Genomic DNA, 20,020 nt, shown 5'->3' on the forward strand with positions numbered 1-20,020 from the left:
TATGTACGGGTACGATACATTAAACATACGGTGATTAAATGTGCCCTAGCGTTTATGCAGCAGTCTTTTCCACCATTCGAGAAAGCATTTAATATGATGATCGCGATTTCTCTGACATAGACTGATTTTGCATCTTGGTAAAGATATTGATAGAGCCGCGTCAGTAGGGACACAATGGATCGCGCTAAAATCAGATAAGAAACAATTATTGTTGCAAAAACAATAGAGTCAAATATGACTGAAAATAAACAAACGCCCCTTGTACTAACTAGGAGTGTTATAATGATTTTTTTAGGAAACAAGAGCACCGCAATGCGGAGCAGTATACGCCCAAAGGTATGACATGTGACCCATAAGTGTGACCTAGACCTTGAAGCCAGCCATCCGAAACATGCACTCTGCATGTTCTCTCGATGTTGTGAACATTTGTGCAAAGTGTCTTTAAAATCCTTCGAGCAGTTCAAGAGTTACAGAGCGGACACAAAAACAAGAGTCATAACTGTGAACATGTGTGTCAATTTCTTCGAAATCCTTCAAGGGGTGTACGAATTACAGAGCGGACACGGAATTGCTTACGGACGGACGGACGGACAGACGGACACTGGGGTCATAATATAATACGCCCCTTTGGGTGTAGAAAAAAGGTTGTTTGTTTCCTGTCAAGACAGGCAATAGCAAATTAGTTGTTGACTTAGGCCAAAGCTCTGCCAAACTATTGTCGATGAAACGAATATATAGCAATTCAGTTTTTTGACGGAAAGATTAACAAACAAGAGCTTTCCTCTACAGCTAAATTCTTTAGAATAAAATGATACTCATCCCTCAGGCTGGTACTTACAGGACCATGATAATCAAAATCTTATTTGGAAGTCCATACCTATTTCATTGCATGTTATCTACGTTGGTTGATTCTGGGCCCTTCCGTGGACAGCAAGAATGACAATTTGAACATGTCAAGGACAGTCACGTTCCAAACTCGTCAAAGATTCTTATGTGCTCGACCCTTACATGTATGCATACATCCACAAACCTACTGCAGCTTTTCGTGGTTATAACTTATAACATTTACAGGTTGCAGCCGGTGTATCATACATTAAACATCAAGAGGTATAGAACTAAAATACTTCTTACACGGGTTATATATTGATGTAGACTACTCTTTGCCCATTAGAATCAGATAGCTATAACAATAACCTTTCTCTAATTAGGTTGTCTATATTCCAAGAAACTTTGTGAATGGTCGCCATATGTTCTTTGCTGTTGAAAAATGTGATTGCAAGAAAGACACTTTTGATAGCAAGAATTCTGTCGTAGAACTGTTATGAAAATTCTCCAAAAATATTATCGCATGTTGTGCCAGCCATTGACAATTGACAAATTTATCACAGAACTTTCAGGAGTTTTCAGAATGCCAGAAGATGGCAAATGTTTCCTCACATAATCCTGATACCTATCATGAAAAGTTTCCTTCTTACAATCTGGGCTAAAATGACCGACATATTCTAAAATGAAGGTAAAAATTCAAACTATGGACTATGGAAGGTTTATTGTTTAAAGACTCCATTATTGTTCAGTAAAGTAAAGTTTTGAAATCCTATGGAAACTATTAATCTTAACTTTTGAAAGGCTTCTATCAAAATAAAACATATCGGGAAAGAAACGTTAGAAAAAAGGTAGGAGTTCTAATCCTTGCATTTGATTAAGTGCGAATGTTTAAGGTCATTGTGGAGTTCAACGCAATATGAATGGTGGGTCAGGAAACTGGTAAAGTGTTCATGTGTAGACATAAAGCACACATAAACAGCTACAGCAGTATTGGAATATGATGATATTCGTATATTTTGATAGTATAGCGTATATCAAACAAATATAATCAACAACAAGAAAATAATCTGTTGAAATAAAGTGGGTGGGGTAAAATATGTTTTCTTTATTTCACATTATTTGATTGTTTATGTACTTCAATATTGTTATTACACTGACAACACATATTCTAGGATGGAAAACCAGAGATAATAAGATCAAGTTTTGCTGTGTAACATAAATAAATAATGAATTATGCAAAGTTACATTTTTATACTTGGCCGCCATTTTGAGACGTCATAGATCGGCCCAGTCGCGGAACTCGGACTGGCGACATGTCTTTTTGTGACAATCAGACATGGTCTAACAGTTTGGTATAGGTCGCCATTAGCATGCCTCCAGACCAATACACTATAGTAGTTGAATGCTACATGTGATAACATATAGGCGCTGAACATCCAGGAGTCGGGGCAATCATATAGAGTTGCATCCTCAATTAAGAGGACAGAGGCCGAGCATCTATGCGATAGGACTCGTATATTGTTGATTCAAAGACATTGTCTTACGGGAACTTCAACAAAAAGACCAGTTAAGTATAATGTCTCCAGCCATTGGTAAACGAAATATCAAGGCAAGGTAGCCAGAGGAAAATTTTATATACGAGATATTTGGTCTCACCAGCTATACGTTTTAACAAAGGACATTCTACATCGTTTGTCAACTAGTCTAAGACAAAGTCATCTTAGCGATTGGATCCATTTCATTGTTCAAGATACTAAAGGCATGGGCACTCCCTGGGTCATATAACTCGTATCCTGACAATTTGGGGGCTCGTCCGGGATCTATATCCAAGGAGTTAAAGAGACTAGTGGTTTTAACTCTTTGTTGGTGTACCAGAAGGCGATGCGACTGAAGGTAGCCTGAGTCACATATAGTTGATTTTTAAAGGTAGTTCTTAAGGTTTCATTATTGGACTACGATAAATGGGTGGCAATGGGAAAACGAATGGGCTTTTCAGGTTCTGAGCTTAGTGATTATGTTGATAGAAAAGAGAAGGAGTATACTGGACGTGAGGAACGTATGTTGAGACGGGAAGAAGAGACAGAAACAAGATGAAGACAGGCGGAGATTTGAGACTCAAGAAGCTGAGAAGAAACGATTGTTTGAGCTTGAGCAGTCCGAGAAGTTACGGCATTATATGAGGAACATCAGGCCAAGAAGAAAATATTGTTTGAGATGGAACGTTTAGAGAAAGAACGGATTGTGAAAGAAGATTTGGAAAAACTAAGGATAAAGGCTGACACCGGAGCTTTGGGAACTGATAAAAGCACTGAGCACATGAGTAGTAAGACACAACGGCCGAGACGCCCAAAGTTCGAAGAAAGTAAAGATGATATGGATGATATGGATGCATATCTCGAGCGATTTGAGCGGTTTGCAAAAAGCCAGGGATGGAAAGAAGATACGTGGGTTGTGAGTCTCAGCTCATTACTGACAGGAAAAGGCCTAGACGTATATACAAGCATGCCTCCAGACCAAGCCAATGACTATGCTGCATTGAAGAAAGCAGTTCTGAAACGTTATTAGTTAACAGAAGAAGGTTTTAGATTGAAGTTCAGGGAATGTAAGCCAGAGCGGGGTGAGACTGTTTTTCATTTGATGGCAAGGCTTAATAGGTATTTCAGACGATGGACAAAATTAGCAGAAGTTGACAATACGTTTGAAATGCTGAAAAACTTTATGATCAGAGAACAGTTATCCAAACATAACATAGGCATAAAATACAAGCTTCTACACCCAAAGACTGGAGAAAGAAGGATCAGGAGCATAAAAATCAAGGACAAATATTAAACAGGGAATGCCACGTACCAAAATCGCAGCCTCCCCAAAACGAAACCTACAGCACGCAGACTTGCACACCACAAACACACACACACACACACATACACGCGCACACACACAAAGCCAACACACGACGACAAAACGAACAAACAAAGGAACACAGTGGGGCACCGCCTTGGAACGGTCAGTGGCAAAAACACCACTGGGGAGCTTAAACCGGTTTATGGTGCGCACCCAACCTCACTCTTACCCCCACCATGTTCCAAAGACACGAGACAGTGTAAATAAAAGTAATCCCCTCCAGGTGAATCTCTAACACACGTAATGGAAACAAAAAGGCATGGCATGTAAAATACAAAAATGCTCGTGTATAAATATATAAAAAGCAAACCTTTAGAACCAAAAACGTATGTACTCAATGCCTTTTCAGAAGACAGAGCAACAAGAGAAACACCCTTAAGGGCCCGACGAAACAGGCCAGAAGACAGATATCAAAACAGTTCAGTCCTGGTAGGATTTAAAAACTGCTTATCATAGAGTCCTCCCCCTCTTCCGTCAGACACAATCAAAGAGGGAAGCGTAGTGTCCAACTGTAAACGGGTTGAACACTAAACATGCGGTATGTCTCAAAACAGTTGGGTCGTAACCTCTTTTAATAAAACGTTTTATAATTTTACCAAATACATTTGGAAAATTACCATGACCCAAGATCTTACCAAGTTTGTAAACCACATCCCCGTAAAAAACGGGTTTAGAAATACCTTCTCGCAGAAGTGTCTTTAAATTACTATTGAATTTTAAAACTAAATCAGAATTACGATAGTAAAATTTAGCAAAATATTTACGCAATTTGTAATAACGGTAGCCTTGCTGAAGAAGTTTACTTGTAATATATAGATTACGTTCATTGAAATGCTTGACATGACTACACGCTCTGGCAAACTGAATTAATTGAGAAATATATACCCCATAAGATGTAGCCTGAGGTACATTTCCATCCAAATGGGGAAAATTTACAATACTAAAGTTAAAATCATCCCTCTTGTCATAAATCTTGGTATGTATAATATTGTCATAAATAGAGAGATGTAAATCTAAAAACGAAGCATCAGTATCCGAATTGTTAGTTTTAATTAACTGAAGCTCCCTAGGATAAATAGTACCGACCAATTGACCAAAAAACGGATTATCCATATTAAGAATATCATCCAGATAGCGTGATGTATTATTAAATGCAGTTATAATATCTGCCTGCGTATCTGGAGAAAGGCTCAACATAAAGTCTCTTTCATAACAATATAAAAACAAATCTGAGACAAGGGGTGCACAATTTGTTCCCATGGGAATACCAAGACATAGTGGGGCATAAAATAAGGTATCTGCTGTCAAAATAGTGCAAATGATGATACAAGCACGAAACCTCAAAAGTGAAGTAGGCCCTCAATTATCTCTGCTAATTCAAGATGGCCGCCATTTTCAAAATGGCCGCCATTAAGTGCTTTATGTATGTTTTATTATTTGTAAAAGGAAAGCAGAAACACTCGATATTATGGACAATTATTATTAAAACCCAGGATTTAAAGACACTGGGTGTCTAGGAAAAGCTTATTTTTAATAGAAAAAAAAAGATAAAAATGGTAATCAGTTCAAACATTTGGTTAGTTTTGAAAGAGAGGTATAGGAAATACAGGTGACACTTCCTAAATGATAACCTTTTTATCATTAACATTACAAATATTAACTTACCAGTGTTTTCATGTCACAGTATAGAGGTAATGTCCTGTTATATTTTCAAGCTTTCCTACAAGTTTATGTTGAAATAGCAAGTGTATGTATGTATTGACTGTGTCAAGTTAAAAACGAAATCCCTCTATTTCTGAGGTAAGTAAATTTATGCAAGTATCAAAAAGTAATTATTACCCTTAAAAATTTTAAAAGTAGTAGCCCTTTTATAATACTACACACTTTGCAAGTTATTTCAGAAAAAGTTACTTCCCTTTATATGCCAATTTCATTTGTAATTTATTTTAGTAGACGAAGTTTCTTTTGTAATTGTGCACAGTAGCTTCCTTATTTTCCGCCACACTTGGGTGGGAATTCCAGAAATAGTGCAAATGACGATAAAAGATGAAACTTTCAGGAAATAATAACTAGACCATAGGAACTTCAAAAGTGAAGTGGGCTCTTAATTATCTCTGCACAATCAAGATGGCCGCATTTTCAAATGGCATACATAAGATTGAAATAAAGCTACCAGGGGGCCCTTGTTGCATTTATATTTGCCTAATATGGCTTTAATTCTTTGAAAACTCCCAACAGTAAATATTTGAATTATTTCAGGTAATGTAAAGAAGATGGTGGCCATTTTCAAAATAGCCGCCAGTGCTATTATTAGAAATATACATATGGTTAATGAACATATGTCAAAATATTAATAATCAACGAGCATTGACTGAAATACACGTATGTTGTTAAACTTGACTTACAACAATACATACATTTTGTAATTAAATTTATTTGATAATAATGATATTATTTGTAATGATGACGACAGCTTTCAAAATGGCCGACCTAATGAAGTCCAAATCATAAGTAAAATTTTCATCTAATCTTCATTAATCTGTTTATAAAAGGTCTATCAATACATTTCACATTAATTTATTGGTAATATCAATATCATAAGCAGTTTACACAAATGGATAATTTTTATATATGCAAAATATATACATATATCTGATATCTACAATAACAGAATGTATTTTAGTTGATGTTATATTATGTAGAGGTGCAATATACTTATATATATCTTAATTTGTGTCCATGTAAATTGTCAAATCTTGAAATTGTAACTAATGAAGAGCTGAACATGTTATTCTGCTATTCTGATACATTTTACCATTTATTGTAAGCATCTTGTCAAGAACTTCAGAAGTGTGGCTGTCAGAAAAAAGCATGCGACTCTAGACTCTGTAGCTGCTTCAGGGTGAATTTAACTTGCACTTTGCTATGCTCGTGTAACTGCTAGGTTAATTCAACGATTAAATGGTAAAATGTATCAGAATAGCAGAATTGCATGTTCAACCCTTCATTAGTAACAATTTAAAGATTTGACAATTTACATGGACACAAATCAGGTATCTTCTAATTAAGATATATATATATAAATGTATTGCACCTTTTCATAACATAAGATCAAATAAAATAATTCAGACAAATGTAGATATCAGATATATGTATATATTTGCATATATAAATATTATCCATTTGTGTAAACTGCTTATGATATTGATATTACCAGAAAATTAATGAGAAATGTATTGATAGGCCTTTAATAAACAGATTAATGAAGATTAGATGAAAATTTTACTTATGATTCGGACATCATTAGGTTGGCCATTTTGAATACTGCCGTAATCATAACAAATAATATATTTATTATCAAATAAATTTAATTACAAAATGTATGTATTGTTGTCAGTGTAACAACATACGTATATTTCGGTCAATGCTCGTTGATTATTAATATTTTGACATCTGTTCATTAACCATATGTATATTTCTAGTTATAGCACTGGCGGACATTTTGAAAATGGCTACCATTTTGTTTACATTACCTGAAATAATTCAAGTATTTACTGTTGGGAGTTCTCAAAGAATTAAAGCCAAATTAGGCAAATATAAATGCAACAAAGCCCCCCCCCCCCCCCCCCCCGGTAGCTTTATTTAATCTTATACATTCTTGTAGACTTTTTTAGGCGGCCATCTTGAAAATGGCGGCCATCTTGATTGAGCAGAGATAATTAAGGGCCCACTTCACTTTTGAAGTTCCTATGGTCTAGTTACTATTTCCTGAAAGTTTCATGCTTGTATCGTAATTTTTGGAATTCCCGTCCCACTAACAGACAGTATGATGAAAGGAAAGTGTCAGTTTTATGCATAGCTGTGTCATTAGATGACAAAAATGTAAAAGACAACATAGAAGATGGACGGCTTTTGTCAGCAAATGGACAATCAGTTTCGGTCATAGCAAGCACCTGTACCAGACATGGGGCTTATTACTTTGAAAAGTAATCGATTATTAAGACATTTTATAATAATCGATTATTAATTGATTAACAGACCAATTTCTATTAATCGATTAAATTATTAATCAAAGTAATCATGATTAATGATTATTTGTGAAAAGCACAGAATGAAACATAAATCACATAGCTCTAAACATACACATATATATGTCAGTGACAAAGTATATTCATCTCAGCAGTCAACTAGAGTCAAATTGTTGTTCACGCATATATAGTTCAAATGTTTTTGTTGCATTCGATCATCATGAGGTGTTGAAATGTCTTATTAGACCTTTACGAATTAAGTCTACGTGGACTGTGAACACCTAAGACGATCGATTTTTCAAGGGGACCGTCTCAACATGATAATTTTAATTTATGTGTGGTAGGAAAACATTCCAATAATGATAATAAGGTCTGGCTTATTATGTTACCGCACAGGATAAGATTTGGATTTGTCTGTCCGTCTGTCTGTTCGCCAGAGAGTGTTTTGTTATGCATATCGCAAAAAGTATTTGATCTAGCGTCATAACACTTTCCGGAAAGGTTCTTCAATATTATAAGTTGCGCATCTGCGACAAAGTTGAAAAGATGAGCTTATCTGTTCGCAGTGTATCCGTATTCCATCCTCGTCGTCGTCCGAAATGAAAATAAATCTTAACTGGGTTAGCTGGGATGAAAATGTAGGTCAGCAGGTAAAACATTGTGAAAACTGTAGAAAACGTAATATCTTGCGTCTCCATTCCTTTGTTGTTATTATACGCCCGAAGGAACGTATTTTGGTGTTCGTCTGGCCGTCTGTCTGTCTATGTGTCCGTCTTAGGGGTCAAAGGTCATATAACTTTGTTTCGAATGCGATGTGTAACTCTTAAACTGCTTGAAGGATTTAAAAAAAACTTGGCACAAATGTTTACCACATTGAGACGACGTGCAGATCACATAGCTCGCTTCAAGGTAAAGGTCACACTTAGAGGTTAAAGGTCACATGACTTTGTTTTGTGTTTATGTTGCTTTGCATTGCGGTGCTCTTGTTTTTATTTGGCAGAATCTTTTTTTGTTCACTTACAATATTTTTTATTGAATTACTTCCCTTTTATGTTACTAGAAATAGGTTATTTTGTAACGTTTTATTATTAGCCGTAGGTAAAAACCGAGACCACTTTTCCTTGGTAGAACATGGATGGTACCTGCAAAGTTAAGGTGTATTTTGACACACCTGTACCTGTTAATAATTTTAGTGGACTAAGAGTTTTTCGGGGAATTTCTTCCCTTTGTTGTCATTTTCCTTAGGACTTCAGCAGTAAAGTTCTTTAAATTTTCCTCCCATCCTCTGATATTTGACTTTATCAAAACCGTTGGGGGCCTCCGTGGCCGAGTGGTTAAGGTTGCTGACTTCAAATCACTTGCCCCTCATCGATGTGGGTTCGAGCCTGTCTCGGGGCGTTGAATTCTTCATGTGAGGAAGCCATCCAGCTGGCTTACGGAAGGTCGGTGGTTCTACCCAGGTGCCCGCTCGTCATGAAATAATGCACGGAGGGGCACCTGGGGTCTTCCTCCACCATCAAAGCTGGAAAGTCGCCATATGACCTATCATGTGTCGGTGCGACGTTAAATCAAAAAAAAAAAAAAAATATATCAAAAGTTTTACCAAAAATTCTAAGTTAAAAAGGGACATAACTCTGTCAAAATTCAAATCACAGTTAGGAGGATTGTTTTTCCTGTTGTAGACTTCGATAGTAAATAACTATTTTAAGTTTAAAGTCAATAGCTTTGATAGTAACAGAGACATTTGACTTTATCAAAAACTTTAACAAAAATTCTAATTTAAAAGGGGGCATTATTCTGTCAAAATTCAAATCAGAGTTATAGGGATTGTTTCTCCCGGTGTAGACTTTGATAGTAAATAAGTATTTTAAGTTTCAAGTCAATAGCTTTGATAGTAACAGTGACATTTGACTTTCATATCGAACTTTCTGTACTATGCGGGACAGCTTTAGCCTAGCTGGAGAAAAATCGATAATGCCACAGGTATGATCGTTATCGTCCGTAAATTTTACGTAAACTTCCGAGATTAAACGGGGTCATAAATCACCTTATCTACAAAATCGATATTTATTGCCTTCAGGTAATAAGTAACTTTGTCTTTACTCTACCTAGCATTTATGTTTTAAGCGGATTAAAGACACTTGTAGAGAGTGATGTGACATGAGCGAAGGAAGAGTGAAGTTTGAGATATAATAAAATCTAAGTAAAATAATAAAGAAAATAAATACTTAAAGGGCATATCATATCTTTTCCTTGCATCTTTATTTACATATTTAGCTGGTAGTACCAGAAAGGTCTGTAGTCGTTCCAAGTAGTACTTAAATGTCTTTTTACCCGTGAAAGCATTTTATCATTTAAGTGTGTAAGTCAACATTGTAATATTTCAAATTTTGCTTAGCAATAAACGTGTTTACATCAACACAATCTATAACACTGTACGTATATAATAACCACATGAATAACTTCAGTTCCATGTATCACCGTAGAATACTGAAAACCTAACATGCAAATATAAATGTGTACGCATGTTAACAACTTTTCTCTTTTCTATATATTGGTATGAAAATAGAATCGCTTAATTCACAGTCAAGTCAAATGTTAGTTTTAATTTATAACTTTGTTAAGTATACTAAACTCGGGAACTAACTGAAGATATTTAACTAAAAAGGAAATGTAACACTGTAATTTGTCCGTTTCTTTACTGGCCTAATAAAACGGATAGGGACTATCTGTTTGAAATAATTCAAATTATCATTGCTATGTATAAGAAATAAATACTGTTTTATTTTAAAAATAGAGATGAAATACATGTACCCACGTCAAGTTGCAACACGTTTTGTTTATTGGATATACACATCAATAGCTTACAAACGTGTAATATTTTCTCGGATAAGAAAGTTTGACATATATAGACACATTGTATAAATATAAAGAAATGACAATCATTTCCACTTCAACGTTGAAAACGGCAAAATTTGTAGTTTCCTATGCACCTAACACCCAAGTTGCACGTGCGAAATATGTACTTGAAAGAAGGGGCAAAGTTATTCAGAGATTGATTCCCACGGAGCGATGTACCCTGTTTTCATGTACGGAAGCATGCACACTTCAGATTTTTTTTTTCAGAATTTCAAATGTTTTTAAGTGTCGCTTGAATAAGCAATAAACAGAACAGATAATGATCTCGAACAAGCAATACAATGAAGCAGTCGAAAAAAAAAAAACACAATCATTCGTAATGCCTTGTTTACTTTAATAAAGAATAAAACATAAGCATTGTCTTTTTATTAATTCCCATTTTATTGCCGTTATTAAATGCCTCCTTTTTTCAAAGAGACATGTGCTATAAAAGTGCGAAATATCCGCTATCACCCCCATAATTATCCATGCATGGTGTTAAAATTTTATTACAGTGAAAAGGTAATAAAAGTAACAAGCAAGGGACTCTCTAATTAAGTATCAGTTAGAGCTTACTCAAAAATTTATATCTATTACATCTGATTGGAATAAATATCCCGATATGAAACTGTCAGTTTCTAAATTAATCTTCGCTTACGCTGTCAGAGTTTTGATTAACATGCTAAAAGATTGAAATACGGATAATTTACTCTCCATCTTATCATTCATTAATATGTATAAATTGTCATTTAACCATATTAAAACACTTCGCTGAAGCGAACTGGTTAAAGAAAAGGTTGAGGAATCTTGCGTGTCAAGGTGTGTGCAAATAACAAAAATAAATCGCACATTTTTGACAGTTGAGGACTTTCTTCATCCAATACAAGGATCATATTTTGATGTACTTAAGAAAACAATTGGACAAATAATCAAGTTGACACTTTCTCTAAGTACAGACAATTTCATCTTTGTGTCTGCCTTTTTTCCCCAATAAAAGATCCCATATGTATCTACTTTTGTTTACCTCTGTTCCCTTCTTTCACGCATTCGCATGTCAAAATATGTATAACCTTTAATCATTGTTATGAAAAATAGACGCAAAATAATTGATAAATTATGATGATTACATCCAGGTATTTAAAAACGTAAATTTATAAAATTTGCCGTAACTGGAAACTACCTGTATACCGAGTCGTCTGCTCGCATTCGGAAAAATCCGGAAAATTCCGAGTCGGCCCGAGTCTTCATTTTAAAAGTAATAGTGATGTTCTAAAACACCCAAAGGGTAAGTTAAATAAAATATTTTTTAAAACTATTTTTGCACAATTGAGTCGAGCAATAATTATTCTGTAGAACGTCACCGAAGCAAAAAAAGGATTATTTTCACCGATTTTCGTATTTTGAACAATATACAAACAAAACTTACCCTAAATTTTAGCAAATAATAGACATCTACAATTGACGTCAATGGAAAACAAGGGTGGTACGTTTAAAAGTCCAAAGGGTAAGCGAAAGCGTAAACTTACAACGTTTAAAATTATATCATCATTTAGATAAAAGATTAAATCAACGAATGCCACCGAAGCAAATTCGTTATTTTAAACCATTTAAAAGATATAGCGAATAAATCGAAATTGTCCTTCTTTATTTAATGTGTCAAAAATCGATAATACCGATTATTGGAAAAATTGAAAGTTCAATAATTTTAACCAAAAATTCTAAGTTAAAAGGGGGCATGATTCTATCAAAATTCAAACCAGAGTAACGCAGATTGTTTTACCTGGTATGGACTTCGATAGTAAATAATTATTTTAAGTTTCAAGTCAATAGCTTTGATAGTAACAGAGATATTTGACTTTATCAAAAACTTTAACCATAAATTCTAAGTTAATGGGGCATAATTCTATCAAAATTCAATCGGAGTTATGGGGATTATTTTTCCTGGTGAAGACTTCGATATTATACTCTTATAAGTTTCAAGTCAATAGCTTTGATAGTAACAGAGATATTTGACTTTATCAAAAACTATAACCAAAAATGCTACATTAGAAAGGGGCATAATTCTGTAAAATTCAATTAGAGTTATGGGGATTGTTCTTCCTTGTGTAGACTTTGATAGTAAATAATTATTTTAAGTTTCAAGTCAATAGCTTTGATAGTAACAGAGATATTTGACTTTATCAAAAACTTTAACCATAAATTCTAAGTTAATGGGGCATAATTCTATCAAAATTCAATCGGAGTTATGGGGATTATTTTTCCTGGTGAAGACTTCGATATTATACTCTTATAAGTTTCAAGTCAATAGCTTTGATAGTAACAGAGATATTTGACTTTATCAAAAACTATTACCAAAAATGCTACATTAGAAAGGGGCATAATTCTGTAAAATTCAATTAGAGTTATGGGGATTGTTCTTCCTTGTGTAGACTTTGATAGTAAATAAGTGTTTTAAGTTTCAAGTCAATAGCTTTGACAGTAACAGAGATATTTGACTTTATCAAAAATTTTAACCAACGGAGACGCCGACGCCGACGCCGGAGCGAATGCACTAACTCTACATTTTCTTCGAAAAGTCGAACTAAAAACAGGCACATCCAAATTTTATATCACCTACCGCATAGTGATGATATAATAACTCAAACCCTATTGCCGTTATAAACTTTTTTTCATATCGCGCATAATATAATTAAACTATGTTGAGACGGTCCCCTTGAAAAATCTATCGCCTTAGGTGTCCACAGTCCACGTAGACTTAATCCGTAAATGTCTATTACCCAGCCTGCAGCGTTCAGGCCGAAAGAAAACTTTACAGCGATACTGAACAGCCATTCAACAGGGGCAGAAGTGGCAGGTACAACAAGGAATTTTCTTGCTAGACATGCAATTGTTGTATATTTGTCAGCATTGCCCCCCTTCTTGCCCTTCCAGTATTTGAGCGGGTCAATTTTAACACATTCTTACATTAGGTATCCCATAATTTCCTGCTTGATTGGATCACAACTACCAGACATATGTTGTTTTAACATTCAGAGATATGAATGATTTACAGTGCTTGCACTCTGCTTTTGCAGAACCTTCGGTAGGTATATTATCTGGAAATCGGAAATGCTACCTAGCAGCCATACTAACAAGTCTGAAATTCCCTGGGTGCAAATGATTTTATAAATGGCACAAATATATTTAAGGCAAAAGAATAACAAAGGACTAAACAATGTTGACATCTAAGGAAGATTAGTATACCAGAATGAACCTTGAACAGTGTTAACTGAACTTACCAAATCATGGTCACAAGATAAGAGCAATTACGAAATTCAGTCTTTTTATATTTCTTGAATAAATAGGGTGTTTTTCCCCAATATTAACTTTACTAACTTTTAAATCTCAATACAAATTATTTTATGGAGAATTAAAACTGTGCCCTGAGGTAATGTCCAGGCAGATGTATGAAATTGGGTACACCTAAATTAGGTGATATCAATATCCTGAAAGATTAATCTTCTAACCATACTTGTTAATTGCCACACATTTATGACATGTATGACCACAATGCTCTACATTATAAGATAATGATCAGCCTCATATATAAACAAGTAATCATATATTAATCGTAAAATAATCGTGATTACAGCCTAATTTTCTTCATTAATCGATTAAATTATTAATCATTAATCATAAAAAGTAATCATAATGACTACTTTAACCGATTACCCCATGTCTGCCTGTACCATTGACTCAACAACCAGTGAGGGGGACTTGGTATTGAAGAAAGGATATATAGGTGATAAGAAGTTCTGGTTTTGAGAGATACTGGTTGTGAATTGACAGCTGTTAGGAAAGATTTCATATCAGATAATCCAATGTTAGATAAAAAGTATCTTATGGTTGCAATTGATGGGTGTTCAAGGGAAGTTCCATCAGCAAAGATACAAGTTGACACACCATATTATACAGGAGAAGTTGAAGCAACTATGCTTTGTGCTTATTGCTTTTTATTGTTATCACAGAAATTGAATTGTGTACAAATCAAAAGATGGTGACGCTCAAATTCAAAATTCAATTTTCATACAAAATTCCTTTCATGCCCTTGAGTATATATCTTTATTATTAAGCAATGGTTTTGACAACTTTGATCTTCGATTTAGTTATTGGAAATACCAAAGGGGCTTCTGATAGACCAGACCTTAACTGGAGTAGTAATGGCGAAAAGGAGTCTTCAACAAAAGAAAACATTGTTGCAGCTGTGGTAACAAATGCACAGGCTGAGAAAGAAAAATAGTCAATAAGACAACCGAATGTTGCAGAAACTAAACGGCATGAACTTGATTGCGGTTGTTTAAAAAAACTCAGAAGGAGGAAAATACCTTAGGAAACTGTGGACATATGCCTCTGATAAAAAGAAAATGAAAACGAAGAGTGGTTTTACGTTTCTGCATGAAGTCAAGAAGGATGTATTGTATAGAACCTTCGAAGAAAGGAAAGGCTGTATTTTCAAAGAGATTAAGCAAACTGTAGTTTCAACCCAGTTCAAAAAGATGGTTATGTCTTTAGCTCATGAATCAATAGTTGGAGGATACCAGTCAATAGGAAATACAGTTGATAGGATACAAACAAGCTTTTACTGGCCAGGGTCACAAGGTTTCAGAAAATGGTCCCAAAAGGTAAAGTTAGAAAGGTTCCAATAGGAGATATGCCAATAATGGAGACACCATTTCATCGTGTGGCTGTGGATTTAATAGGACCTATTGCTCCTGTTTCAGAAAATGGAAATCGGTATATTCTTATCGTGATCGACTATGCCACAAAATATTGTGAGGCAGTTGCATTACCTAGGATTGAGACAGAACGGGTAGCTGAAGCTTTGCTGGATATATTTTTTAGAGTTGGTTTTCCATCCGAGATTTTGAGTGACAGAGGAAGTCAGTTTACCTCATAGCTGATGAAAGAAGTATGTAGGCTGGTCACTCTTAAACAAATGTTCACAACTCTGTAAAATCCAAAATCCAATGTTTTTTGTGAGTGTATGAATGGTATTTTAAAGAGTCTGTTGAAAAAGATGTGTCAAGAAAAACCAAAAGACTGTGCTAGATATTTGTCAGCTGTGTTGTTTGCATATCGAGAGGTTCCACGGGCAAGTACCGGATTCTCACCATTTGAACTACTTTATTACAGTTAAGAAAAGAGTCTCCAGCCTATAGGAGTCTGAGCTATATATTACTGATTGAAGATTGTTAGTTTGAAACATTAATTAATTAGCCTAATCCCTGAAATTATCTAACTCATAATTGAAATCATTTAAGAATCATTGGTACACGAATAACATAGGCAAGGTAGCCAGAGGAAAATTTTATATACGAGATATTTGGTCTCACCAACAAACGTTTTAACAAAGGACATACTGCATTCTTCTCGTTTGTCAACTAGTCTAAGGCATAGTCATCTTAGCGATTGGGTCCATTTCATTGTTCAAGACACTAAAGGCGTAGGCACTTCCCTGGGCCTTTTTACTCGTATCCTGACAAAGGGGGGAAATAAATAAAATAAAAATTCGTACAAGGGTGATGGCCCTTGTGAGATATATGATATGGGTGATAATACTGAACAACTATTTTCAGATTGAATAAAATTCTTGTAGTGATAACAAAGATAGAATGAAAGTGTGTTAAAACTTTAACCCGAAATATTTAGTAAAAATCGGGGTAACGCATGACTTATTCGCGCAAGTGTTATGGCCATTGTGCAATGTTGTTTCTACAATTATTTGAAGTGCAAATATTGTGAAAATGCATAACAATAACCTTAAGTCTAAATAAAAAGGTGTATTATTCACCACAAATTGATTTCAAGGTGATGATGATGAGTATATATCTTTAGTTCAAAGCAAATCCATTAGACAATACATGAGATAGAGTGAAAGTGCATCGAAACTGTAACTAAGGTACAGGCGCATAATAATCACCGACGCCGACGTAGGGTCGTGTAGAATAGCTCTCCATATGCTTCATCCTATTTAAAAGAAAAGAGTTGCAGGCGATTCAGGAATGTCATTATATCTTTTGTGCTTATTGCTTTTTATTGTTATCACAGAAATTGAATTGTGTACAAATCAAAAGATGGTGACGCTCAAATTGAAAATTCATTTTTCATACAAAATTCCTTTCATGCCCTTTTGTTTCTAGACTCATTTGACGTTCACATCCACAACATGCTAGTTAATCAATCAAGATACTGATATGTATGGATATAAGCCTGGTAAAGGACATATATCGCCTTATGTTGGTGCATTCGTTTACATTTAATACAATACTTCTACTTTATCATTAGGAAAACCAGAACAAACTGCTACTGGTTCGGGCCATGGTCCGTTGCGAAATCCATTATGATACATATACTCAATTTGTCGATTGCAAGATACAGTTGTCATTTGTCTTAAAAAACCTCCTCTCCTGAACTTCTGTTGATGAAGCATTCTATAGATATATGGTAACAAGGAGGCATGGCCTCATAGGGATATTATGTTATCGGTTCAAACAAAATCTTCTTACCTGAGATGTGAACCTATGTCATACAGCCAGTATGGCTGCCAATTGGTTTTCAAGATGGCAAGCGACAGCCACTTTTCACAATGGCCGTCATAAAGTCAGTATGTTCAGTTTTTCTAATATACTGGAGAATGTACAAAAGGTTTTATGAAAGGGTTTGCAGTATTTTGACGGATAATTAAACAATATACTATTTAAAACATATACTGGGTTTACAGACAGGGCAGCTTAAATTGGTATCAATGGTATACTTGGTATAACCACTGGGCACCCAATGTATCTAGAGGTATAGAGAAGGCAAAGATAGATATCTTAGGTACATTGGCAGGCCATATTGGCTTTTCATACAGGCCACTATGGATACTTTCAGGATAGACAAACAAACTGTGTATCAGTGATATATATATAGAGAGAGACAGGCCATTTTTGATGTCAGTTGTATACAGACAGGCCATCCGGGTTAAATATTCATGCCATTATCGGTACCGAGGGTTAACAGACATGCCACTCTGGGCATCCTGTGTATACACACTGGCCCTTATTGCTATACAGTCGACATCGTACTTGCGACCACCTGTATTAAGCGATTTTTATATTAAACGACCGGTCAAAATCCCTTCCGAACGTTTTCAGTACATGAATTCATTCCATTAAACGACTAGCGACCACATTAATGTAGTCCCGACAGGTAAAATATTTGACAAAAGTATCTATTAAGCGACCAGGTACCAAAATTCTACCGGGCATTTCTTCATCTGTGTAATTAGCGAGTACGTTTTGCATGTGACTGAATGCAATTAACCTTTGTATCAGTCGAACTGACAAACAATCTAGCCATAATTTTCACGACTTGTGGACTTGAAAAAGTGTTCACGATGTTATAAATAAATTTTTAAACCATAGTTATTACATGTATGTTCATAATAAATACAATTACATTAAGAGTTAAAATAACTTTTCTTTTCATCTGACTGAAATTTATTAAGGGACCATTCCATTAAGAGACCACTTCTTAGCAGTCCTTTGGGTGGTCTCTTAATACAATGTCGACTGTACATACAGACATCTAGGGAAAGTCTGACTACAGAGACAGATAACATGGTTATCTAGTTATACTACAAAATTATCCTGGGTATAGATACATCTACATTCCACTATGGGTATCTTACAATCATTCTGCTTGTTTTGCATACAGAAAGGCCACCCTGGCTATACATACAGTCTTCTATTGGTACCCTCGCTATACATACTGGTCACTCACTATGAGTTTCATGGGTATACAGAAAGGCTTATCTGGGTATCCTGTGCATACAGACAGGTCATATTGGCTACCTATGTATACATACTGGCAAATATTGGTATATTGAATATACAGAATGGAAATTCTGGGTATTCCGGACATACAGAAGGGCCAGTCGAGTTTCCTTGCTTTAGAAACAGATAACTCTTGATATTTTGGGTTTACAAGCATGTCATCCTAGCTTTACAGTTGTAAACTGACGAGATATGAAAACGCAACAAACAGATGCTTGAATATATTTTGTACAACAAAAAGAATCACCTTGAAATGTTTAACACATACACATCTCGATACTCTAGACTCATTGTGTTAATCTTACGGTCTGTTGTGCTGATGAAATTTGAAAACAATGGGTATGAGGTGATACTTTTTGTAGTACAAAATATATTCAAGCATATGTTTGTTGCGTTCTTTACATCTCGTCAGTGTATTTATAGGCTTCCAAGGGTATCTTCGATTTACATACACACCATTCTGGGTATCTTAGGTATAAGACATGCCATAATGGTTATACATTCAGGTCACTTTAGATGGCATTGGTATACAGACAGGTTACCTATGTATCCAAGGTATAGAGCCAGGCCTAAGTATCCAAGGTATAGAGCCAGGCAACTCTGTGTAGCCTGAATATATAAGCATATCATCGTGGTCATATAAACTGGCCATCATGGATATCCCGGGTTGACATATATAATCCAGTAAAAATACGAAAATTAGGGGGACAAATTTGCACAGAAATGATTTTTGGCATGTGTGATCTATAACATATCAGGAATGACATATCAAAAATCTACCAAAATCCATTGATGCAAATACCCTATTTTTGGGGTAAAATGTTGAAAAAATTAAACGAAAGTGCGAATTTTTGGAATTCCATTATACCTTCATATATATTTATCTAAACATGCCAAAATTGTAAAGGATATAAGCAGAGTCTATTACCAGTCACCGAAAGTTATATTTGAAACAATATATATCCAATATGACTGCCAAATCCGAAATGGCCGCCATAACTTAAGGGAATTTCTGGAATTGATTCATAGTATGTTTTATACTGCATCTGAGTGTGTCATACATTCATATGATAACAGAAAAGTAAACCAACGTTCATTGGACATAATCCCTACAGAATTTTAATCCAATATTACATCATATATCCACTATGACTGCCTTATTTCCAATATGGCCGCCTAAAACAACATGATAACGAACAATTTTAGCATTATCTTTATGAAATGGGTTACAAGTACCCTTACAGAAACAAAGGTAGCGGCTAGCAAGCCAAGCTGCTACCTAGTCACTTCTCTTTTTGATAGCAAGAATTAGTAGCATGAAAGACGCAGGGGGTAGCAAGTATCTGCTATGTACCTGCTATCTACTCACTACTAGTAGAGACCCCCCATTTCGGTATCAGGAACCTGCTAGCACAGTCATAAGGTAGCGACAAAGCGATTTTAGTGGCACATTAAGTCTAATATGACAGCAGCTACCTGCTACCATAGCAATAAAGTAGCACTCAATATGAT

The sequence above is a fragment of the Mercenaria mercenaria genome, chromosome 11 (genome assembly GCF_021730395.1).
Source record: "Mercenaria mercenaria strain notata chromosome 11, MADL_Memer_1, whole genome shotgun sequence".
NCBI lineage: Eukaryota > Metazoa > Mollusca > Bivalvia > Venerida > Veneridae > Mercenaria > Mercenaria mercenaria.